Raw genomic sequence first — 9,185 nt, forward strand, 5'->3', positions numbered from 1 at the left:
ATTTTTTTTATACTTAAATTATCTACTTAATTTTTATTTAATATTTGGGGACAATATATTTGTGCATCAGTCACTAGTTTCACTGTGGAAATTTACTTTTCAGTCTTTTTTCACTTTTGCATTAAACTGTGTATTCATAAATATTGTTATTCTCAATTTGTTTTTTTTAACTTGTCATGTATTGTTGTTGTTTTGAAAGAAATTTTTAGTGATCTCTACGGTACCTTTTGTTAGTTTTTGATTGTGAACTTCTGGTTATTCCTGAAGTTCTTTCTGTGGGCGGTTATGCATGGGAAAATCTGTCATGTATTTTATTATATACTACATTATATATTCCTATATATATATATATATAGATATTTTTAAAATAACTAGATATATATCATAATAATAGATATCCACACATAAAACAAACTGTGTAGTTTGGCAGATAGTAGATTTGTTCATTTATTATTTCTGAGCAGCGTGAGCACATACCAATCATAATAGGTTTTTGGAACCCAGATAATCATCCGTACAAACCGTGACAAGGCTCTTGATGCGCCGTATGAAGACGCACAACACACTCATACTACCAGCCAGATGGACGTGGAGGGCATGGTGAGAGGAATGATGGTAGACCTGCCATGCAAGATGTCAATGCATGTGGATGACATGGTTAAGATGAAAGCCAGTATTGAAAATCATCATAGTATAAAGAACTTTGTTGATAAATGGAAAGAAAGTAAATCTAGACATAAAATGGTTTAGATATCATAGCTCTCATCTTATTCTCAGGCAAGTCCGCTTTCGCACTCGGGCGCCGCAGGTAATAAAGTAGACGCCACTCTAGGGCTACTCAAGAATGCGAAGCCAACTCGAGACATTTGCATGGACCACAATTACGGTACTCGTTCAGGTCGATTTGTTTAGTTTGCCTGTTTAATCACTTTTCGACCGTACCACAGATGTATTGTGTGTCAGCAAAAAACAATTCCGTCTTTGTTTGTTCTGTGATGTAGGAGGAGACCCATTGTTCCTGGATGCAAGGATTGGGGCAGATCTTTGAAGAGGCCCAAGAGTTCGCCTAGGATCATTATGTCAAAATGTCTGATATTCACTCGACATACCATTAGGACCGAGCGCCTCGTGATACTGCCACAAATGACGCGAATGCATCACTCAATGAAATTGTGCGTCTGTTTGACCAGTACAACCTGGTGCACAGCCACATTCTGGGCCCTAACCACGTGGGCAACATGGTGGGGGCCACTCCTCCATGTCTGTGGGAAATCACAATCGGGCAACAGGATTCAAGATACGCGCATGCGTCCAGGACCACAGGGCGCAAAAAGAAATCGCAGAGCAGGCAGGGAAAAGCAACACAATGTTGCAGCCGGGACAGCCAAAGATATAAAAGAAATGAAAGACAGAAGAGGCGGAAGGAAGACAGCTGGAGGAGCGGGACCAAAATGTGTGTCGGCGGTGGCCGTGAAGCACCAGCGGAAAGGTTACCAAAGCAGATGGCAGCCCCTCAGAGAGATCGGTAACCATGTCACCCGTGGATCCTGGCGTTCTCCACAATAGTACGCCGGAGAGGCAGTGGCCACCACACCAGCACGGCGGAATTCTGCCCCTCTGCTCCGAACCCCGTCCGTGCGGCCATGCTGCCTCCTTGTGAGTCACATGTTGAGCCAACAGCAAAGCTGGGTGGAGTTTGGCCAAACACAGCTACAATGGCCACATGGCTTGGCCTCCTGCAACCCCACCAAAAGATCGAATCGGGCCACAACCAGAATGAAGCAGCACCACATCCAGGCATGCTCACCCGATGAAATTTCACCATGAGCCGTGAAAAGCTGCCACCCTTGTCACCCTTCCAAATGCTGTCAGCAGGCAAATGGCAGAGCCTCCTTCAGCAGGCGCAACAGGAGGCAGAGAGCTAGGCACAGGGGCAAAACAGGACAAAGTCATCACCTGCACTTAACCAGAGTATGATGTACCCAGTGCCAAAAGTGGGAATGCAGCACGGCCTGTCGCACAACCTGAAGTCACCCCCTGGGAGCCAACCACACCACTCCCTCCCGGGTCGGCCTGAGAGCCACGCACAAACAAGTAGCTTCCTATTCATGCCACGGCAATGAAGCCCTGTGGCTACATATCCAACGGCCAACCTTACCAACACAGCCTACCCCAACGCCGGCCTTTCTGAGGGAACCCCCCCGGTCATCCAGGCACGCAATCCCAGTGAAACACACCTACCTCACTACTTCGCCTGAAGTCACCCAACCCCTGGTCCTCTTCATCGCCCACACGTCAACTTCGAACTGGTCCGATTGTCACAACAAGTTCAACCCCTCTAGGGACCACCCCCACACACTGCCCTGCCTTCCGACAATAAACCACATACATGAACAAGACCAGCTGCAGCCCACGATACAGGCGGCGCAGCCGTCGCTGTCGCAGAAGTCACAGCGAAAGCAGCGTGTATTGGTAGGCGGAAACTGAACCTAAGTTTAAATTGAACGGCTGTTTAGTTTGTTCTCTCACTGCAGCTGCCAGAGGAAGTGGGGCCATTTATCATTTCTATATTTTTCTCCAGTCTTTATTACGCTCTGAATGTTGACTTTGAAGTGTCTTGCGTATTGTAAATTCAAATTCAACACACCAGCCTAAACAGAAAAGTGAGAAAAAAAAGCTTTAAAAACTCGGGAGGAATCCTGTTAACCACGACATCTACGATCTAGGGCACTGTTACCAAATGGGACAAGCACAGTGCTCACTAACTTAAGCAGTCTCGATTGTCTGTTACGGGGTCCCCAATTTGGGGAAATTTATTTCAAAGATTTAGTCAAAACATTTTACAATGTTGAAGGAAAGTTTCTTATTTAATCTGCTGTCTTTTTTGATCATTTTTGTTGATGTTAAAAACCCAGATATGCTTAGTTGGTACCAACCTTCAAAGGGAATAGTGCACCCGAAAATAATATTGTCCATCATTTACTCAACTCTTCTGTTTTTTCAATTCCTGAATAAACTTACTTTCGCTGTGGAACGCAAAAGGAGATTTTTGTTTCAAATGGTCTTTTTTTTTTTTTTTGTGTCCAATACAACGAAATCAAATGGTTAAGGGTTGGTTGGAACTTCACTGACTTTCATTGAAAAACATTCTTTAAAATATCATATTTTTGTGCTCCACAGGAAGAAAGTCATACAGGTTTGAAAAGTAACATCAGAGTTTATTGGTGAGCTATGCTTTTAACTGATAATTTAATCTTTTTATATAATGGGTCAGCTCTCATGTGTTGTTTTTTTTTTTTTTTTGGTAATGTTTCTTAAATGAATTGGAGGTATTTTTTTTTGCAATTGGTAACATGAATGTTCTACACATTACATCTCAATTATTCATGTGTGGTCAGAGCTAAACTGTAGGAGTAAATAGTTAAAATGTTACATTTTTATGTTATTTCTTTGTGTCTGTTACCTGCGTTTATCCTTTTGCATTGCCAATGATTTAAGGAGAGGTAGAAGGAGGTGTGTAAAATATGAATGGGTTGCCACTTTGTTTCTTTTGAAATGGGTTATGCAGTATTCGGTATGGCCACACCAAACATGACAGAGCGAAATTCCAGTGCCATCATTCAAGCCACGTGAAACTTTCGAAAAAAAAACTCAAATGTGTTATCACATAATATTTATCAGTGCCTGTTACATCTGTGTACCCATTGTTACTATTTAGTAGTTTTGTTCTGCCCCTTTTTGTGTTACTGTATATTGATATTCTGAGCAAGTGTAAATCGTTCTGAAGTTATCTTTTATTGACACAAGTTTTAAATACATGTCATGTATTTCCTTCATCCCTAAATACAATCAGCCTGTCTGTGCAAACCGTATTGAATCACTTGGTAATTAAGAAATAATACTTTATACAATTCTAATGTGCTGCTTTCACTTTTCTATTTTGTTGTTTTTGAGCACAGACTTTATAAACACTGATTAGGTACAATCACAACATTTTTAAAATGTGTTTTGGCACAAATAAAGCCCAATGGGTCTTGAAACGGCACCAAATAAAACACTTCATAATAAGTATTTACGAGATGCAATGCATACATTAGCCAGAGTGTTGATGAAATACTGTCACAAAGTCTTATGAACTTCCGGTATGCTGTATTTGTGCCAGGTGGGTGGATCAGTGATATTGGATGTAGTGCTCACAGGTCAAGATATAGCAAATAGAAACCTCTATGTACTATAGGCTCCATTATTGCATGCGTTCTTTGTTGGAACACAGTTGATATCCTGTGAGCACCCTTCAAGTGCCTATTAAACAGTTTAATGGGTTGTTAGGTTCCACCAAATAAAGATCAAAAGCAAAGGTTTTAGAACATTGTGTCTTCACCCAAATGTTCTTGCACAGCTAATTTTTATGTGCTGTATATAATTTTTTTTTTTTTATTGTAATGTCTTTTCCTGTCACCAAATATATTACAAGTGCAGTATGCTAGAATGAAGTAAATGTTTCGTCTTAGTATTTTATAGATTAACAGTTTGTGATTTAAAAAAAAAAAAAAAAAACTGTGTATTGGAAATAATACCAAGACAGCTGATGATGAAAAATAGAGATGAAACGCAAATTAAAGGGAAACCCTTTACACATTGATCGGGCTAAATGCAATGAGTCCTCTCTCTCTCTCTCTCTATCTCCTCTCTCTCTCTCTCTCTATCGCTCATCTCTGTCTATATCTCTAATCTGTCTCCTCTGTGATAAATGTTGGTTATATTATTTATTAGGTTGATTTATATGTGTTCTTTCAGTTGCCCAAGACTTGCAAAAGAAAAGTGTACAAAGAACATTGATGCAAAATTTAATCCAAATTCAGACGGTCAAGGGTAATATATGTAAATGTTTATTTAAAAAGAGTTTATAGAGAAAGAACAGAAAACAACAAATCATAACTTGGAATATAAGTTCTGGATAATACTAATAACCTTTAAATATAGAAAATGTAAATCCCAATGTTAGTTAAAAAACATTTTTTTTTAATAACCAATCCATTTATGATGGATTGAAACCAAACCAGTAGTAATCAAACACAGTAATAAAATTGTAAGTGTAAAACAGTAACACAGTTATTTGTTTTTAAAATCAAAATACCAAAGTATTAAGTATGAAAAAATATTAAAGTATTCGAAATATAAAAGTATCAAAAAGTATCTGGAATTTCAAGGTATCTGAATTTGAATAAAAACCCTGTAAGATCCTCTGAGGTCTGAGGCGAGAGTGGTCGAGTGAAGCCAAAGAAGAGGGAAGTGAGTTGAAAAGATAGAGAGACCAAGAGTCTCAGAAAAGTCAAAACCCCCTTCTATTTTGCAGAGTCATCTATCTATATACTGGTGTTCTACGGCCTGAAGGCGTCATATGAGCTATAACTAATAACACACCTGACTTTAAAAAATAGTACTAGTCAATGTCTCGATTTGGGACTTCTTCCTCATTTTAGATTCAAAGTATCATACTGATAATTCTAAGAATTATTGCTACAAAAGAACAATACGTGCAGTTCCAACTTCATATGCAAAACAGACTCAGCGGAACTACGCAGTGAGTTAGAAATACTTGAAATGTACATATGAAAATATACCATAAAGTTGGACCAAAAACATTTTGAATATAAAAAAAATGAAACCTGTTAATATTATATATATGAGACAGATCCTTTACCATGAAATATTAATTTTTAACTTTTGAAATGAAACTTATCATTATGAATAGGAACACATTTTCGGAGGTACCGTGACTTCTAAAGAAATCTCTCAACAACACATTGGGTTTTTAATTTAAATGATGTGGACTTCTTTCTCAGAATCTCTCTTCACCCATTTGTGGATTTCTTAGAATCTCACACACACAAACATTTTATAAACAAACGATAAAAAAACACCGAAGGGTATATGGAATGCAATGCAAAGCAGCCAAGCAGGGGGAATGCGCGCTTATCCGTGAAGTTAAGTTCGACATCATTCTGTCCGCCACCGATAGTGGCGACCCAACGAACTAAGGATCGAAACAAAAACACTGCCAAGTGTACTGCAAGATTGTGGAGAATAAGATGAAGATTGTTCTACACTTGAATGACAGTCTGCTTTTAAGTCTTGATACCTGAGGGTCTCCGGAATGGGTGGACACATAAGCAGAGCATCATGTTTGCGAAGAACACCCAGAACGGTTTGATTTCCTCACTATCTAATACCTCGCTTGTCATCTCGTCCGTCTTACGCAACTTTCTAGTGCACCTGTCAAAATAAGATAAGAAACTATTTAACATCACTGTGGTGTAAACGTTACATTCAACTTAGGCAGCAACCGCATCTTGAAGGATGGATCTTTGACGGGCTTGTTAACGTTTATGTTTGTATCAATCCAACACAAAAAACCCTACTCACAAACTGCAACTCTTCCGGATCTTTGCAGTAGCCCTTCAGAAAAGGTGAGAGTGTGAAAAATATGTGATAGTTAGTTCCAGCTATTAGAACCAAGTTAAATATAAAGTTGTTCAGGTAACGTTGGCTGCTTGTAGTTTTATTATTACTTCTTGCTCATTTTTAAGTTCTCATTTAGTTATATGCATTCCGCATTACAGGTGCCACCTTGCTCGGTAAATTACGCTTTACAGGCTGACCTGTAATTAAGCTTAAGTGGCAGAATATTAATCTCCTCTTTCTCCTTTTTTTTGAGTACCAATTTAGCCATTTTTGTAAACTATAAGTAAGAAAATATGTCATTAAGTACACCACCTCCCTGTTGGTTCACTGTATTCCCTTAGTTCCAAACACAAAAGGAGATGTAAAGCATAATCACAGCCTCAGTCAACCATCGACTTCCACTGTATTGAAAAAGATGCAGTGAAACTGAATGGTGACCAAGGTGTCAATTTGTCTTTCCACTGAACGAATGAAGTCTGTCTGTAAATCAATGCCACACTTTTTTGTCCACTTGTGACACGGTGAACTATCCCTTTCAGTGTCCTACATTTAGTAAACTGCAGGGTTAATATTTCTGGGTTAAAGATACTATAGCTTTTGTTTATGGACATTAATGTTTTGCAGAGCCAGCTGGGGACGAACATTGTATTTCAACATCTCGGCTGCTCTTGTGCCCCTTTCTTGTTCTCACTTTGTCAACCCCAGTCCTGTCGTGGTTGCTCACCCTTGTGAGAGGCTGTCATCATGGCATCAGCCAAGCTGAGTACCTTCTCTCGGGGATCCTTGGGTGTTCCAGACCACGTCCCTGGTGCTCACCATGCGTTACTCGCGCACCTTGCAGGGCGACGCGCGGGCCCGTTACCTGTGCCTCACTCTGCCGTGGTGGGGCGAGTTCCTCAAGATCCTCACCTGTGTGGGGCTTTGTCTCTTCAAAGATCCATAGTGAGTTTCATGGGGCTTCCTTCATCCTTGAGATTGTTTTTGATATATTTTCCTGAAAGCAACATAAAAAAAAAAGTAATAATGTAGTCAGACTATAGTTCTTAGAAAGTCATCCACATTGTATTCAAATATCCCCAAGGCTGTAAAATGATTCATTGTGATTTACTGTGTATATTTATTATATAAATACATGCACATACATGTATTTATTAAATAAAAATGTTAGATTTATATATAAAATATAAATGCATACATATACATACAAATATTTTTTAAATATATACATGTGTGTGTATTTATAAATACATAATAAATGAATATACATAGTACACACACATAGTATGTAAACATAATCTTTTATTTTTAATTTACAAGTATAATCACGATTAATCATTTTTCAGCCCTACTATAATGTCTCTATTTAAATTAATATTTCAATAATTGAATAACATATTTGCATGTTCTTGGTTCTTGAATGTTGGTTAATGATCACATGATATGAAGGTAAAACAAATATGATATATATATAATAGATATATACATAATAAGTTTAATTTGAAGTAAATTTTATACTATAGGATCACCCCTTGAGATGTAACATCTGGTTTTTGAGGGGGTCCCATTAAGTGTTAATTCAGTATTTTATTGTGATTGTTTTTATCTTTAAAATACTTATTTTACAATTTTTTTTAAATTTAATTATTGCTAGCTCTTTAATCAATTCATGACCCCTGCTGTTCCCTCCAACATGACTGAAATAGACTGAAGAAAATACAATCAAATTTATGGTGCAACAGTCTTTGTAAACAGTTGTATGGGAAACATAGAAGAAATAGTGTAAATTTGTAAACAGTTGTATGGGAATCCACCCAAAAGTAGTAAGCGGATTACTAATTAATTCACAGTCATAAAACAAAACAGAATGTATAATTCTAGTCATGAATTTCTACATTGACATTTTGCTTCAGATTTTGAATATTTTCAAATATTTGATACCCCTAATCTGGCAAATTTTGCTAAATCCTCATGTGATTCCGTTTTTCTAGTAAGTGCTGATAATATCAACTTTTGATACAGATTATTTTTAAGGGGTTTTTTGTATTTTTTTTTTTTTGTGAATTTCGATTACACTACCAGTCTAAAGTGTTGGGGTTGGAAAAAAATAACCAAAAAGATCTTTATTGTGTTTGAAAGAAAGTTCTCTTATTCTCATCAAAAGCGGCATTTATTAACTAAAAAGTACAGTGGGTGTGAAAACAGTATAGTTGGGCTACGACCGAAAGCTCGAAAAATGCTGCCTTCTGTGTGTAAATGTAAATTTTCTAACCTTTTGCACTTGTTGATGAGGGTTCTAGCAAGAAATAAGCTATCATGTAATTTAATATTGTTTAGTTATCACCAAAACTTGTTCTATTTTGTTGTAGATCATTAAATCGTTATGCTGACTCAGAAGCCTGTCCGAAATCAGTTTTATGAGGTGCATTCGTGCAAAAATGCTGATAAGGCAGCAAGTCAGCTGCCTAGGCTTTCGGGACACAGCCATCGTGGAAATATATCGATGCATCTCAGTGGTCACGTTGAGCCTTCAGAAATTAATTTCTAATATGCGGAATGAGGCTTAAGCAAACATTTTCTTCTTATCATGTTAGAACAGTTGTGCTGCTTCACAGATTTTTGTGTTAAAAAAGAACATCATTTACTTTAAAATGAAAATCTACATTGGGAGAAATGGCTGTGAATTTGATTCATTATTGCCGGGTAAACTGGCTGTATCTGTG

At 37.8% G+C, this 9,185-nt stretch overlaps 1 pseudogene; it reads left to right on the top strand.

The window, feature by feature from the left end:
* Nucleotides 1-844: 844 nt before the first annotated feature.
* On the top strand, nucleotides 845-2,487 carry LOC122138325 (annotated as a pseudogene).
* The last annotated feature ends 6,698 nt before the right edge of the window (nucleotides 2,488-9,185 follow it).

The sequence above is a fragment of the Cyprinus carpio genome, chromosome B8 (genome assembly GCF_018340385.1).
Source record: "Cyprinus carpio isolate SPL01 chromosome B8, ASM1834038v1, whole genome shotgun sequence".
Classification (NCBI taxonomy): Eukaryota; Metazoa; Chordata; class Actinopteri; order Cypriniformes; family Cyprinidae; genus Cyprinus; species Cyprinus carpio.